This window comes from Bufo bufo, chromosome 5 (genome assembly GCF_905171765.1).
Source record: "Bufo bufo chromosome 5, aBufBuf1.1, whole genome shotgun sequence".
Lineage (NCBI taxonomy): Eukaryota > Metazoa > Chordata > Amphibia > Anura > Bufonidae > Bufo > Bufo bufo.
In genome coordinates, this window is record NC_053393.1 from 251,381,085 (window position 1) to 251,398,056 (window position 16,972).

The 16,972-nt window shown below is 41.5% G+C and overlaps 1 protein-coding gene across 1 annotated transcript in view; it reads left to right on the forward strand.

Annotated features, from left to right (window-relative positions):
* The first annotated feature begins 8,231 nt into the window (after window positions 1-8,231).
* PKD1L1 (polycystin 1 like 1, transient receptor potential channel interacting) overlaps window positions 8,232-16,972 on the forward strand; it is a 492,422-nt gene continuing 483,681 nt past the window's right edge. Inside the window, exon 1 of the mRNA XM_040432599.1 lies at window positions 8,232-8,313. The gene's annotated coding sequence lies outside the window, so the exon portion shown is untranslated. The remainder of the gene's footprint in view (window positions 8,314-16,972) is intronic.

The following is a 16,972-nucleotide window of genomic DNA, read 5'->3' on the forward strand; positions in this document are numbered from 1 at the left end:
ATCTATCAATTATCTATCTATCTATCTATCTATCTATCTACCTATCTATAGTCTATCTTTCCATCTATCTGTTAGCTATCTATCTATCCCTTTATCTATCTATCTATCTATCTATCTCTGTTTCTATACATCCATATACCTCATCTATCTAAATTCTATCAATTTATCTATTTATCTATCTATATTTCTATCTACATATCTATGTATCAATTACCTATCTATCTATCTATCCTGTCTATCTACAGACATGTCAGGACATGTCCTAATATAAAGTCTATACATATATCTATCCATCTATCTGTTATCTATCTATGTAGCTAAACAACCATATACCCCATCTATCTAAAATGTATCTATCAATCTATCTATCTATCTATCAATTACCTATCTATCTTTCTATCTACCTATCTATAGTCTATCTATCCATCTACCTGTTTTCTATCTATCTATCAATTATCTATCTATCTACTTATCTGTAGTCTATCTTTCCAGCTATCTATATTTATAGTGCTTGATATTAAAATGTTATATTGCTTGATATTAAAATGTTATATTGCTTGATATTCAATTTATATTGCTTGATATAAAATGTATATACTATTGTGCACTGTCACAGATGTCCTAAGACATATCCTACACAACCAACCCCCAACACTCTGTGTCAATACACACCTTAGTATTTCTCTGTGCCAACCATCCCCACCACTCTGTGGCAATACACATTGCAATGTTGCAAAGTTGTATTCATTTAAAATGTTTACACAATACAAAATTTCAAAAATGTTGTACAATATGCTGTAAAAATGGCAAAATGATAAATTTATCCGTATATCTATCTATCACAATCTAACGTTTCAATAGATAAATATTTTATCTATTTATCTATCAATCTATCTAACAATTTATCCATTTATACATCTATCTTTCTATCTATTTCTAACCATCTAGCTACTATAACATGGTTATCTATCAAACATCTATCTATTTACATTTCTATCTATCAAACATCTATTTATCTTTCTATCTATCTAACTGGCTGTCTTTCTATCTTTCTTTCTATCTATCTATTATCTATCTTTCTATCTATCTATCTATCTATCTATCCATTTTATCTAACAATTTATCCATTTATCTATCTTTCTATCAATCTTTCTATCTATCCATCTATCTAACAATTTATAATTTTTTTTGTCTAGCTACCACATATCTATTTATCTAATTATCTACCAATCTATTTTATCTATCGATTTATCTAGCTGCTAATATCTATCTAACGTCCAATCATTCTATCTATTTTCCTATCAATCTATCCATTTATCTAACAATTTATCCATTTATCTATCTATCTTTCTATCTATTTCTAACCATCTAGCTATGAAAATGATCAATTTATCCGTATATCTATCTACCCCAATCGAACGTTTCAATAGATAAATATTTTATCTATCTACCTATCAATCAATCTAACAATTTATCCATTTATCTATCTATCTTTCTATCTATCTATTTCTAACCATCTAGCTACTATAACATGGCTATCTATCAAACATCTATCTATTTACCTTTCTATCTATCAAACATCTATTTATCTTTCTATCTATCTAACTGGCTGTCTTTCTATCTTTATTTACAGTGGGATGCGAAAGTTTGGGCAACCTTGTTAATCGTCATGATTTTCCTGTATAAATCGTTGGTTGTTACGATAAAATAAAATGTCAGTTAAATATATCATATAGGAGAGACACACAGTGATATTTGAGAAGTGAAATGAAGTTTATTGGATTTACAGAAAGTGTGCTATAATTGTTTAAACAAAATTAGGCAGGTGCATAAATTTGGGCACTGTTGTCATTTTATTGATTCCAAAACCTTTAGAACTAATTATTGGAACTCAAATAGGCTTGGTAAGCTCAGTGACCCCTGACCTACATACACAGGTGAATCCAATTATGAGAAAGAGTATTTAAGGGGGTCAATTGTAAGTTTCCCTCCTCTTTTAATTTTCTCTGAAGAGTAGCAACATGGGGGTCTCAAAACAACTCTCAAATGACCTGAAGACAAAGATTGTTCACCATCATGGTTTAGGGGAAGGATACAGAAATCTATCTCAGAGATTTCAGCTGTCTGTTTCCACAGTTAGGAACATATTGAGGAAATGGAAGACCACAGACTCAGTTCAAGTTAAGGCTCGAAGTGGCAGACCAAGAGAAATCTCGGATAGACAGAAGTGACGAATGGTGAGAATAGTCAGAGTCAACCCACAGACCAGCACCATACCCTAAAACATCAACTTGCTGCAGATGGTGTCACTGTGCATCGTTCAACCATTCGCGCACATTACACAAGGAGATGCTGTATGCGAGAGTGATGCAGAGGAAGCCTTTTCTCCGCCCACAGCACAAAAAGTGCCGCTTGAGGTGGGCTAAAGCACATTTGGACAAGCCAGCTTCATTTTGGAATAAGGTGCTGTGGACTGATGAAACTAAAATTTTGTTATTTGGCCATAACAAGGGGCGTTATGCATGGAGGAAAAAGAACACAGCATTCCAAGAAAAACACCTGCTACCTACAGTAAAATATGGTGGTGGTTCTATCATGCTGTGGGGCTGTGTGGCCAGTGCAGGGACTGGGAATCTTGTCAAAGTTGAGGGACGCATGGATTCCACTCAGTATCAGAAGATTCTGGAGACCAATGTCCAGGAATCAGTGACAAAGCTGAAGCTGCGCCGGGGCTGGATCTTTCAACAAGACAACGACCCTAAACACTGCTCAAAATCCACTAAGGCATTTATGCAGAGGAACAAGTACAACGTTCTGGAATGGCCATCTCAGTCCCCAGACCTGAATATAATTGAAAATCTGTGGTGTGACTTAAAGAGAGCTGTCCATGCTCGGAAGCCATCAAACCTGAATGAACTAAAGATGTTTTGTAAAGAGGAATGGTCCAAAATACCTTCAACCAGAATCCAGACTCTCATTGGAACCTACAGGAAGCGTTTAGAGGCTGTAAATTCTGCAAAAGGAGGATCTACAAAATATTGATTTCATTTATTTTTTGTGGTGCCCAAATTGATGCACCTGCCTAATTTTGTTTAAACAATTATAGCACACTTTCTGTAAATCCAATAAACTTAATTTCACTTCTCAAATATCACTGTGTCTGTCTCCTATATCAGTGGTCCCCAACCTTTTTTGCACCAAGGACCGGTTTCATGCAAGACAATTTTCCCAGGGACCAGGTGGGGGGGAAGGGGGTTCTGGGGCGGGGCTTAGGGGGTGGGTGGGGCTGACTGATTCACGCGCATAACAAAACACAAGGTGCATATTAAAATATATAACACTATATAATAACTATATAAACTGTCTATGGTCTCTGCTGCACTGGTCTCTTCTGCACTGGTCTCTGCTGCACTGTACCGTATTTTTCGCCCTATAAGATGCACCTAGTTTTAGAGGAGAACAATAAGAAAAATATATTTTTCATTACACCTCAGGTCAGACCAGCAATCAGACCCCCAATGTTAATCAGACCTCAGATCAGACCCCCAATGGCTCAGATCAACCCCCAAACCTTTAGCCATCTATCAGCCCCCAATGTCAGGCATAACCCCCCCAATGTCAGCCATAAACCCCCCCCAATGTCAGCCATAAACCCCCCCCAATGTCAGCCATAAACCCCCCCCAATGTCAGCCATAACCCCCCCCAATGTCAGCCATAAACCCCCCCCAATGTCAGCCATAAACCCCCCCAATGTCAGCCATAAACCCCCCCAATGTCAGCCATAAACCCCCCCAATGTCAGCCATAAACCCCCCCAATGTCAGCCATAAACCCCCCAATGTCAGCCATAAACCCCCCCAATGTCAGCCATAAGCCCCCCAATGTCAGCCATAAGCCCCCCCAATGTCAGCCATAAGCCCCCCAATATCAGCCATAAGCCCCCCATTAGCCCCTCATGTCAGCCATAAGCCCCCATTAGCCCCTCATGTCAGCCATAAGCCCCCCATTAGCCCCTCATGTCAGCCATAAGCCCCCCATTAGCCCTTCATGTCAGCCATAAGCCCCCATTAGCCCCTCATGTCAGCCATAAGCCCCCCATTAGCCCCTCATGTCAGCCATAAGCCCCCCATTAGCCCCTCATGTCAGCCATAAGCCCCCCATTAGCCCCTCATGTCAGCCATAAGCCCCCATTAGCCCCCCATGTCAGCCATAAGCCCCCCATGTCAGCCATAAGCCCCCATTAGCCCCTCATTTCAGCCATAAGCCCCCCATTAGCCCCTCATGTCAGCCATAAGCCCCCCATGTCAGCCATAAGCCCCCATTAGCCCCTCATGTCAGCCATTAGCCCCTCATGTCAGCCATAAGCCCCCATTAGCCCCTCATGTCAGCCATAAGCCCCCCATTAGCCCCTCATGTCAGCCATTAGCCCCCCATTAGCCCCTCATGTCAGCCATTAACCCCTCATTAGCCCCTCATGTCAGCCATAAGCCCCCATTAGCCCCTCATGTCAGCCATAAGCCCCCCATTAGCCCCTCATGTCAGCCATATCTCCCCCAGGTCAGCCATCAGCCCCTAGTGCAAATAAAATAAAAAAAACACTTACCTCTCCTGCTCCTGGTCACCATCGCGATCCTCTTCATTCTGCTGTCGGCTGGCTGTGTATAGCGGCGCACAGGTCTCTCTGTGACCTCACGCTGTGCGCAGCCCTGCACTGCCGATAGCCGAGCCGAGGACCAGGAAGTGGTGAGTACAGATCCTTCACCGCTTCCTGGTCCTTCTGTACTAATGAAGCGCTTCCATAATGGAATCGCTTCATTAGTACAGAGTTAAAGACTGCCCTGATCGCCGCGGCCCGGCTAACAATCCTCCACGGCCCGGTCCTGGGCCGCGGCCCGGCGGTTGTGGACCTCTGTCCTATATGATATATTTAACTGACATTTTTTATCGTAACAACCAACGATTTATACAGGAAAATCATGACGATTAACAAGGTTGCCCAAACTTTCGCATCCCACTGTATATCTATTATCTATCTTTCTATCTTTCTATCCATTTATCTAACAATTTATCCATTTTTTTTGTCTAGCTACCACATATCTATTTATCTAATTATCTACCAATCTATTTTATCTATCTATTTATCTAGCTTCTAATATCTATCTAACGTCCAATCTTTCTATCTATTTTCCTATCAATCTATCCATTTATCTAACAATGTATCCATTTATCTGTCTTTCTATCTTTCTATCTATCTTTCTATCAATTTTTCTATCTATCCAGCTATCTAACAATTTATCCATTTATCTATCTATGATCAATTTATCTGTACATCTGTGCCAATATAGACTGTTGTACAATATGCTGTAAAAATGTCAAAATGATCAATTTATCCGTATAGCTATCTATCTTTCTATCCTTCTATCAATCTATCTATTTATCTTTCTATCAAACATCTATTTATCTTTCTATCTAACCGTCTATCTTGCCACGATCTTTCTAGCTATCACATATCTATTTATCTATCAATTTATCTATCTATTCATCTATTTGCCTATTTATCTAACAATTTATCTAGGCATCTATCTATCTATCTATCTATCTATCTATCAATTTATCTATGAACAATCTAACTATCTACCAATCTATCTATTTTATCTATCTATCCATTCTATCTGTCTTTCCATCTATCTTTCTATCTATTATCTATCTTTCCATTATCTTTCTATCTATAACATATCTATTTATCTATCTATCAATTTATCAATCAACAACCTATCTATCTATACAACTATTTATCTAGCTTCCAACAGCTATCAATTTATCTATCTATCTATTTATGCATATATCTATGTATACGTATATCTATATCTTTCTAACAACATATCTTTCTATCTAGCGATCTATCTATAACACGGTTATCTATCAAACATCTATTTATCTTTCTATCTATCAAACATCTATTTATCTTTCTATCTAACTGTCTATCTTTCCACTATCTTTCTATCTATCACATATCTATTTATCTAACAATTTATCTATCAACAATCTATCTAAATATCTGCCAATTTATTTATCTAGCTTCTAATATCTATCTAACAGCCTATCTTTCTATCTATCTTTCTATCAATCTATCTACATATCGACCTATCTATTTTAGCTGTCTTTCTATCTATCTTTCTATTATCTATCTTTCCATTATCTTTCTATCACATATCTATTTATCTATCTATCTATCTATCTATCTATCAATTTATCTATCCATTTATCTTTATATCTAGCTTGCCATTAAGCTGTCTATATATCTACCTATCTTTCCACTTTCTATCTATCCAGCTATCTAACAATTTAGCTATCTATCAAACTATCTATTTATTTATCTAGTATCTATCAGGTTTATTTGAAGTACACAGTTTTCCCGAAGCTATTAAATCCCAGCAAGTTATTAAAAGCCTATGAAGCCATTAATAAAAACGTATGAATCGCACGAATCTCCAATTTTTACAGCGTATTTTCTTATTCCAAATTTTGCACTGCTCTGAATAAGGTTCAACGACTCCATAAGAACCGATAGTGGCTGACTATACATTGGGGACGTGTAAACTTGGCAGGTGTTTGTACAAAATGATCTCCAGATCTTTTAAAGATTCTAAGAGATTCGTGCGATTCATACGTTTTTATTAATGGCTTTTAATAACTTGCTGGGATTTAATAGCTTCGGGAAAACTGTGTACTTCAAATAAACCTGATAGATACTAGATAAATAGATAGATAATTTGATAGATAGATAGCTAAATTGTTAGATAGCTGGATAGATAGAAAGTGGAAAGATAGGTAGATATATAGACAGCTTAATGGCAAGATAGATAGAAAGATAAATGGATAGATAAATTGATAGATAGATAAATAGATATGTGATAGAAAGATAATGGAAAGATAGATAATAGAAAGATAGATAGAAAGACAGCTAAAATAGATTGGACGTTAGATAGATATTAGAAGCTAGATAAATAGATAGATAAAATAGATTGGTAGATAATTAGATAAATAGATATGTGGTAGCTAGACAAAAAAAAAAAGGATAAATTGTTAGATAAATGGATAGAAAGATAGAAAGATAGATAATAGATATACACTCACCTAAAGAATTATTAGGAACACCTGTTCTATTTCTCATTAATGCAATTATCTAGTCAACCAATCACATGGCAGTTGCTTCAATGCATTTAGGGGGGTGGTCCTGGTCAAGACAATCTCCTGAACTCCAAACTGAATGTCAGAATGGGAAAGAAAGGTGATTTAAGCAATTTTGAGCGTGGCATTGTTGTTGGTGCCAGACGGGCCGGTCTGAGTATTTCACAATCTGCTCAGTTACTGGGATTTTCACGCACAACCATTTCTAGGGTTTACAAAGAATGGTGTGAAAAGGGAAAAACATCCAGTATGCGGCAGTCCTGTGGGCAAAAATGCCTTGTGGATGCTAGAGGTCAGAGGAGAATGGGCCGACTGATTCAAGCTGATAGAAGAGCAACGTTGACTGAAATAACCACTCGTTACTCGTTACAACCGAGGTATGCATCACTAATGGAGATCCTGTGCCCCATGAAGCTCCCAAAAACGAACGGACAGCTGTTTTTATTTCCATGGGAGTTTTGGAGATAGTCGAATCCAGCATTCGGCTATGTCCAGCATTCCCATAGAATGAATGGAGCGGCCGCACGCATGCACGACCGGCCGCTACGGGTTCCCTTTTCTCATAATTGGTGGGGGTCACAGCGGTAGGACCCCCACATATCAAATAGTTATCCTCCCTTATGTGGATAGGGAATAACGTCACACAACTGGAATGCCGCTTTATGCTTACAGGAACTTTGTTTCACCTACAATTTATATAACCTTATAAAAAGGTTTCATCAGCTATTCATTTTTTTTAGCATTAGAGGCATAGTAAGCACATACTACACTGCAGTGCTTGCAATGAAATATAACATGGCAATTGATATCTAATAATGAGATTCTGTGAATAAATACTACTGCAGTATAGAAAGCTGACATGCTAGGTGATAGTGCTGCATAATCAGTGAGTAGCAGCACACAGCCCTGGGAAGAGGATCCTGAGGCTCCAGGTGTCAGTAAGGGGAGGGGCCTGACCCGTCCCTGCATCCCGGGTATCAGTGTGAGGTGAGCGCTCGCTGTGCTCACACTCTCTCCAGCCTGAGATGGCGGCAGCACTCTTCCAGCAGCGGGGAACCCGAGACGTCCATTTCTTGTTATTCCACTTACTTCTCTGTGTCGTCCCATGGAGCTCGCAGACGGGTGAGTGCAGCTATGTCCGCCTTTCTCTAGTATCTGTGCTCCCGTAATATAAGGTGTAGATATCATTACATGCAGCATCTGTGCGCGCAGCAGGGAGCTTTCCCCGGTAGACATGGCCTTGCGGTTCGCGGCAAACTTTGCGCGTTCGCGATTCGCCTAACATGACAACATATGGAGATATTCGCGTCCGCTATATTCTTTTACATTGTGAACAACTTTGACCCATGACACATCCATCAGGTGGGACAGGACAGCCAATTGAGACGTTTCAGCACATGGACATACTCCCTACCTTATAAATAGACCTGATCTGGCTGCCATTTTACATTCAGTGTTTTGCCAGTGTAGGGAAAGGTTGCTGTGGAGCAGAGACAGGCTGTTAGGGACAGAAACGCTATCAAATAGGTCCACAAAAGTCCTTTTAAGGACTGGTATAGGTGTACTATTGATAGGTGTGCAGTACTGAGGGGTGTAATACACTTATATTATACTTTCTAACATAGAAAGCATATTATAGTGCATTTGTATTGTGCAGCAGTTGTGTGCGGTTGTGTGCCAAACGCAATTAGAAAAAATAATTTCTACTGGTGTGATATACCAGTCGCCCCCCAAAAAAACTGATTGAAGCGAGGTGTTATATACCAGTAATATACTTTCTTTATAGTGCATTTGGGTACTGCAGCATTTGTTTGCTGTTCTGCTGCGTTCCCTCTGCTACACACAGTGACAAACGGTATTGGAAAAAATAATTATAACTGGTGTGATATACCAGTCGCCCCCCCAAAACAGCTGATTGAAGCGGGTGTTATATACCAATATACTTTCTTTATAGTGCATTTGCGTGCGCAAAAATTATATTACCAATATTTTGCATTGAAAAAAATAATGAATGGAGGTCACAAATTCGAATAATACATCTGGTATGTCACTGTCCATGTTGTGGGACTATTTGTGCATTTCTAGTAATTATTTCTTGGCTGCAAATATGAGCTGAAGGTTTTTCAGGTTCGCCTGCCATTAAAATGAATGGGACCCGCCGCAAACTTGCGGTTCGCGAACATTTGATCGCGTTTGCGAACCGTCCCGGCAGATGTTGGTCCATCACTATTCCCCGGGCTGGAAGGTATCTGAGGTGGAAGTGGTTACACTGGAGGAATGACCTGCACATGCTCCACCAGTGATACTGCCACTTAACGAGGTGTGAGGTGAAACTTGGACTATGCTAATGGTGTCCCTTGGCCACTTCTGTGGGTGACATTTCTACAAGGTCAGCTTTTACTGCCAGGCAAATGGTGCAAATGATTATAATTCTGCTTCTTTTATTATTACACACTGCTCCTGCCAAGAAGAGTCCCCCAGAGCAGGACAGAGGACGCCCCTTTCCAGTACTGGGGGCCACTGCAATGTGGGAGAGCCATGGCAGTCCCTCAGGGTTTGTTGGCTGCAGAATTTCAGTTGTGATTCACATTTTTCAATGTGACCGTAAAAACAGGGCGAAGAATCCCGCAGATGTTGGTGTGGCTTTCCAGGCTGCTCCACAGTCCACGGTGACATTTGTATTAGGGCCAGTTCACACCACTAAAAAAACATACTTAAAAAATTAACCATGGATTTTAAAGCATTTTTGATGCGTTTTTGCAATGTCTTTTTTTTAACCAGTGGGTGTTCACTTCAACACAAAACTGCATTTCAGCTTGAGGTTTTTGACGCAGATCTGCGGCAAAAAACGTACAGTAAATGCATGAACTTACATGGAATGTTTTTTTTATGCTTCCCATTCATTTTGATGGGAGTCTCAGCGATGATTCTTCTCCAAGATCGAGCATGCTGCTTTATTTTTACAAGTGCAGAAAACGCATGAACTAAGGCTACTTTCACACTAGCGGCAGCCTTCTCCGGTAGGCTGTTTCGGTGGGGGAACAGCCTGCTGGATCTGTGCTGCCGCACTCTATCCTGTGGATGGGGAATAACGTCGCACAACTGGAATACCGCTTTAAAGGGGTTGTCTCACTTCAGCAAATAGCATTTATTATGTAGAGAAAGTTAATAGGAGACACTTACTAATGTATTGTTATTGTCCATATTGCTTACTTTGCTGGTTTAATTCATTTTTCCATCACATTATACACTGCTCGTTTCCATGGTTACAACCACCCTGCAATCCATCAGTGGTGGTTGTGCTTCCACACTATAGGAGAATGCGTCGGCCTCTCTGGTCGCCGGGACCATGTCACCGCACATAGACAGTGCAGTGATGGCTAACCTTCGGCACTCCAACTGTGGTAAAACTATGACTCCCAGCATGCTCCATTGATTTCTGTGGAGATCTCAGGACAGCCAAGCAAGTGGGAGTCGTAGTTTTACCATAGCAGGAGTGGCAGAGGTTAGCCATCACAGGACTAGTGCTTTTTCTTATAGCGTGCAAGCACGACCACCTCTGATGGATTGCAGGGTGGTCATAACCATGGAAACGAGGAGTTTATAACGTGATGGAAAAATGAATCCAGCCAGCAAAGGAGGCAATATGGATAACAATACATTAGTAAGTGCCTTGTATTAACTTCTACATAATAAAAGCTATTTGCTCAAGTGAGACAACCCCTTTAGGCCCCTTTCACACGGGCGAGTATTCCGCGCGGATGCGATGCGTGAGTTGAACGCATTGCACCCGCACTGAATCATGACCCATTCATTTCTATGGGGCTGTGCACACGAGCGGTGATTTTCACTCATCACTTGTGCATTGTGTGAAAATCGCAGCATGCTCCTCTTTGTGCGTTCTTCACGTAACGCAGGCCCCATAGAAATGAATGAGGTTGCGTGAAAATCACAAGCATCCGCAAGCAAGTGCGGATGCGGTGCGATTTTCACGCACGGTTGCTAGGAGACGATCGGGATGGAGACCCGATCATTATTATTTTCCCTTATAACATGGTTATAAGGGAAAATAATAGCATTCTGAATACAGAATGCATAGTACAATAGCACTGGAGGGGTTAAAAAAAATAAAAAAATAATTAAACTCACCTTAATCCATTTGATCGCGCAGCCGGCATCTCTTCTATCTCCTTCTTTGCTGATTGCAGGAAAAGGACCTGTGGTGACGTCACTCCGGTCATCACATGATCCATCACATGATCTTTTACCATGGTGATGGATCATGTGATGGACCATGTGATGACCGGAGTGACACAGGTCCTTTTCCTGCAATCAGCAAAGAAGGAGACAGAAGAGATGCCGGCTGCGCGATCAAGTGGATTAAGGTGAGTTTAATTTTTTTTTTTTTTTTAAACCCCTCCAGCCCTATTTTTGTCATGCCCCACTCTGACGATGTGCGGAGGTCAGCCAGGATAGCAGCACGAGTTTAGTATTTGTTTTGATGCCGTGCTGGATCCGCCTCTCATCAGGTGCACTGGGTGGAGTCATTAGTTTAAATGGTCTCCAGCTAAGTGCTCTGAGCGGATTATACTGATCATTTTGGTCTGGGAAGGTTGGCTGTCAGTTCCTGCTCTCAGAAGATAAGTGTCATTTCTTGTTTGGTTGTTGTTGTCATCTATCCCATCCAGGTTCTGTGCGAGCAGGCTGCTCCTATCTCCCCACTTCACCATCTCAGGGAGTTCAGGGTTTTGTCAGTTCAGGTTGGAGGACACAGCACACCTACCTTCAAGGTCTGCCTGTGGGCTGAGCAGTGCAGGGAAAGAGGTCAAGGATAAACTAGGAGGTGACCCTTCCCCTGTCTCTCGTCCAGAGCCTGGTTGGTGTGTTATCTTTTATACTGTGCACGTCCGCCGTGACAATTTTACTAAGCATTCTGTATTAAGAATGCTATTATTTTCCCTTATAACCATGTTATAAGGGAAAATAATACAATCTACAGAACACCGATCCCAAGCCCGAAATTCTGTGAAGAAGTTCGGGTTTGGGTACCAAACATGCACGATTTTTCTCACGCGAGTGCAAAACGCATTACAATGTTTTGCACTCGCGCGGAAAAATCGTGCATGTTCCCGCAATGCACCCGCACCTTTTCCCGCAACGCCCATGTAAAAGAGGCCTTAGGCTGGTTTCACACGGGGGCGTTGCGGGAAAAGGTGCGGGTGCGTTGCGGGAACATGCGCGATTTTTCCGCGCGAGTGCAAAACATTGTAATGCGTTTTGCACTCGCGTGAGAAAAATCACGCATGTTTGGTACCCAAACCCGAACTTCTTCACAGAAGTTCGGGCTTGGGATCGGTGTTCTGTAGATTGTATTATTTTCCCTTATAACATGGTTATAAGGGAAAATAATAGCCTTCTGAATACAGAATGCATAGTAAAATGGCGCTGGAGGGGTTAAAAAAAAATATTATTTAACTCACCTTAGCCACTTTAGGACCACAGGTTTATACCCCCCTAGGCCCTTTTTTACAAATCGGCACTTCACAACTTTAACGGTTTATTGCTCGGTCATGCAACTTGGCACCCAAATGAATTTTACCTCCTTTTCTTCTCACAAATACAGCTTTCTTTTGGTGGTATTTGATTGCTGCTGAGATTTTTCGTTTTTCTGATACTAATCAAAATAGACCGCAATTTTCTCAAAAAATGTGTATTTTTAACTTTTTCTGGTAAAATTGTTCAAATATAATTACATTTCTATACAAGTTTGTGTCAGAATTTATTGTGCTACATGTCTTTGATAAAAAAAAATCCAATAAGTGTATATTTATTGGTTTACGCAAAAGTTATAGCGTTTACAAACTATGGTACAAAAATGTGAATTTCCGCATTTTGAAGCAGCTCTGACTTTCTGAGCACCTGTCATGTTTCTTGAGGTGCTAGAATGCCACGATAGTATAAATACCCCCCAAATGACCCCATTTTAGAAATAAGACACCCCAAAGTATTCGCGGAGGGGCATGGTGAGTTCATGTATGATTTAATTTTTTTTCACAAGTTACCGGAAAATGACACTTTCGGAGGAAAAATTTTTTTTTATAAAGTTTCCATTTCTGCTAACTTCTGGCAAAAAAATAAAAATCTCCCACGGACTCACTATGCCCCTCAGTGAATACCTTGGGGTGTCTACTTTCCAAAATGGGGTCATTTGGGGGGTGTGTTTACTGTTCTGGCATTTTGGGCAGGGCTAAATTGTGAGCAACCCTATAAAGCCTAAAGGTACTCGTTGGACTTTCGGCCCCTTTACGCACCTAGGCTGCAAAAAAGTGTCACACATGTGGTATCGCCGTACTCAGAAGACGTAGGGCAATGTGTTTTGGGGTGTATTTTTATATATAGCCATGCTGGGTGAGAGAAATATCTCTGTAAATTGACAACTTTGTAAAAAAATTTTTTGAAAGTTGTCATTTACAGAGATATTTCTCACACACAGTATGGATATATGTAAAAATACACCCCAAAACACATTGCCCTACTTCTTCTGAGTACGGCGATACCACATGTGTGACACTTTTTTGCAGCCTAGGTGCGCAAAGGGGCCCAAATTCCAATGAGTACCTTTAGGATTTCACAGGGCATTTTTACGCATTTGGATTCCAAACTACTTCTCACGCTTTAGGGCCCCTAAAATGCCAGGGCAGTATAAATACCCGACAAGTGACCCCATTTTGGAAAGAAGACACCCCAAGGTATTCCGTGAGGGACATGGCGAGTTCATAGAAGATTTTTTTTTGGCACAAGTTAGTGGAAATTGTTTTTTATATTTTTTTTCTTACAAAGTCTCATATTCCACTAACTTGTGACAAAAAATAAAATTTTACATGAACTCGCCATGCCCCTCACGGAATACCTTGGGGTGTCTTCTTTCCAAAATGGAGTCACTTGTGGGGTATTTATACTGCCTGGCATTTTAGGGGCCCTAAAGCGTGAGAAGTAGTTTGGAATCCAAATGCGTAAAAATGCCCTGTGAAATCCTAAAAGTACTCATTGGAATTTGGGCCCCTTTGCGCACCTAGGCTGCAAAAAAGTGTCACACATGTGGTATCGCCGTACTCAGGAGAAGTTGGGCAATGTGTTTTGGGGTGTCTTTTTACATATACCCATACCGTGTGTGAGAAATATCTCTGTAAATGACAACTTTAAAAAAAAATTTATACAAAGTTGTCAATTTACAGAGATATTTATCTCACCCAGCATGGGTATATGTAAAAATACACCCCAAAACACATTGCCCTACTTCTCCTGAGTATGGGGATACCACATGCGTGACACTTTTTTGCAGCCAAGATGCGCAAAGGGGCCGAAAGTCCAACGAGTACCTTTTAGGAGGGCATTTTTAGTCATTTGGATTCCAGACTTCTTCTCACGCTTTAGGGCCCCTAAAATGCCGGAGCAGTATAAATACCCCACATGTGACCCCATTTTGGAAAGAAGACACCCCAAGGTATTCCGTGAGGGGCATGGTGAGTTCATAGAAGATTTTTTTTTTTTGGCACAAGTTAGCGGAAATTGTTTTTTATTTTTTATTTTCTCACAAAGTCTCCCTTTCCGCTAACTTGTGACAAAAAGTTCAATCTTTCATGGACTCAATATGCCCCTCAGCGAATACCTTGGGGTGTATTCTTTCCAAAATGGGGTCATTTGTGGGGTGTTTGTACTGCCCTGGCATTTGAGGGTCTCCGCAATCATTACATGTATGGCCAGCATTAGGAGTTTCTGCTATTCTCCCTAGGCCTCATGCACAGGACCGTTGTTTGGGTCCGCATCCGAGCCGCCGTTTTGGCGGCTCTGATGCGGACCCATTCATTTCACACTCTGTGTGCTGTCCGCATCCGTGGGTCCGTTCCGCGGCCCCGCTAAAAAAAATATAACATGTCCTATTCTTGTCCGCGCTTTGCGGACAAGAATAGGCATTTATATTGCCGGCGCCCGTTCCGTTCCGCAAATTGCGGAAGGCAACACGGGCGCCTTCCGTTTTTTGCTGATCCGGGGTTTGCATACCGCAAAAAACGGCACGGTCGTGTGCATGAGGCCTTATATTTAGCATACGGGTAATGAGATTTTTTTTTTTCGTTCAGCCTCTGGGCTGAAAGAAAAAATTAACGGCACAGATTTCTTCATTCGCATCGATCAATGTGGATGAAAAATTCTCTGCCAAAAAATGTGCAAAAAAAAAAAAAGCTGCGATCGCTAATAAAGATCCAAAAAGCTCAAAAGTGATCTTTATAGCGCAGCAGCAATTTTATGGTGTTTTTGCAGTGATCAGAAAAAAAACATTTCTGTCACTGCGGTGGGGCGGACTGAACGCAAGTGTGCGCAGAAGATCAGGCCTGATCGGGCGAACACTGCGTTTTTTGTAGAGCCTAAGGTGACCCTAATGTACTGATATAGATCTGATTGCGATCAGTCTTGATCACTTACAGATACTATATAGTACTAGTGCTGATTAGCGACAGCGATGACGCTAATCAGTAACTGCGGTGCGGTGGGCGCTAACTACCTAACAAATAGCTAACTAACTGGCGGTGATAAGGGACCCTTAGGCCCCATTCACACGTCCGCAATTCTGTTCCGCATTTGCGGACAAGAAAAGGCATTTTCTATATAGTTCTGGCAATGTGCGGATCCTCAAAATGCAGAAAGCACATTGCCGGTGTCCGTGTTTTGCGGATCCGCGGATCCGCAAAACACATACGGACGTCTGAATGGAGCCTTACAGGGGGGTGATCAATGACAGGGGGTGCTCAGGGAGTCTATATGGGGTGATCAGGGGTTAATAAGTGACGGGGGGGGGGGGTAGTGTAGTGTGGTGCTTGGTGCTACTTACAGAGTTGCCTGTGTCCTCTGGTGGTCGATCCAAGCAAAAGGGACCAACAGAGGACCAGGTAGCAGGTATATCAGATGCTGTTAACAAAACAGCGTCTAATATACTTTTCTGATGTTAAAAAAATCGCATCTACAGCCTGCCAGCGAATGATCGCTGCTGGCAGGCTGTAGATCAACTTGTTTACTTCGCGCGTTCACAGGAAATCTCGGGTCTCACGAGATGACGCCTATTGGCATCATCGAGACCTGAGAGAGCCGCCGCACTGACGCACTGGCATTAGTGTGACGGAAAGAGGTTAATCCACTTGCTCGCGCAGCCCGCCATCTCTTCTGTCTTCATCTTAGCTGTGTGCAGGAAAAGGACCTGTGGTGACGTCACTCCGGTCATCACATGGTCCGTCACATGATCTTTTACCATGGTGATGGATCATGTGATGACCGGAGTGACGTCACCACAGGTCCTTTTCCTGCACACAGCTAAGATGAAGACAGAAGAAGATGCCGGGCTGCGCGAGCAAGTGGATTAAGGTGAGTTAAATTATTTATTTATTTTTTAAACCCCTCCAGTGCTATTTTACTATGCATTCTGTATTCAGAATGCTATTTTCCCTTATAACCATGTTATAAGGGAAAATAATAATGATCGGGTCTCCATCCCGATCGTCTCCTAGCAACCGTGCGTGAAAATCGCACCGCATCCGCACTTGCTTGCGGATGCTTGCGATTTTCACGCAGCCCCATTCACTTCTATGGGCCCTGCGTTGCGTGAAAAACGCTGAATATAGAACATGCTGCGATTTTCACGCAACGCACAAGTGCACAGCCCCATAGAAATGAATGGGTCAGGATTCAGTGCGGGTGCAATGCGTTCAACTCACGCATCGCATCCGCGCGG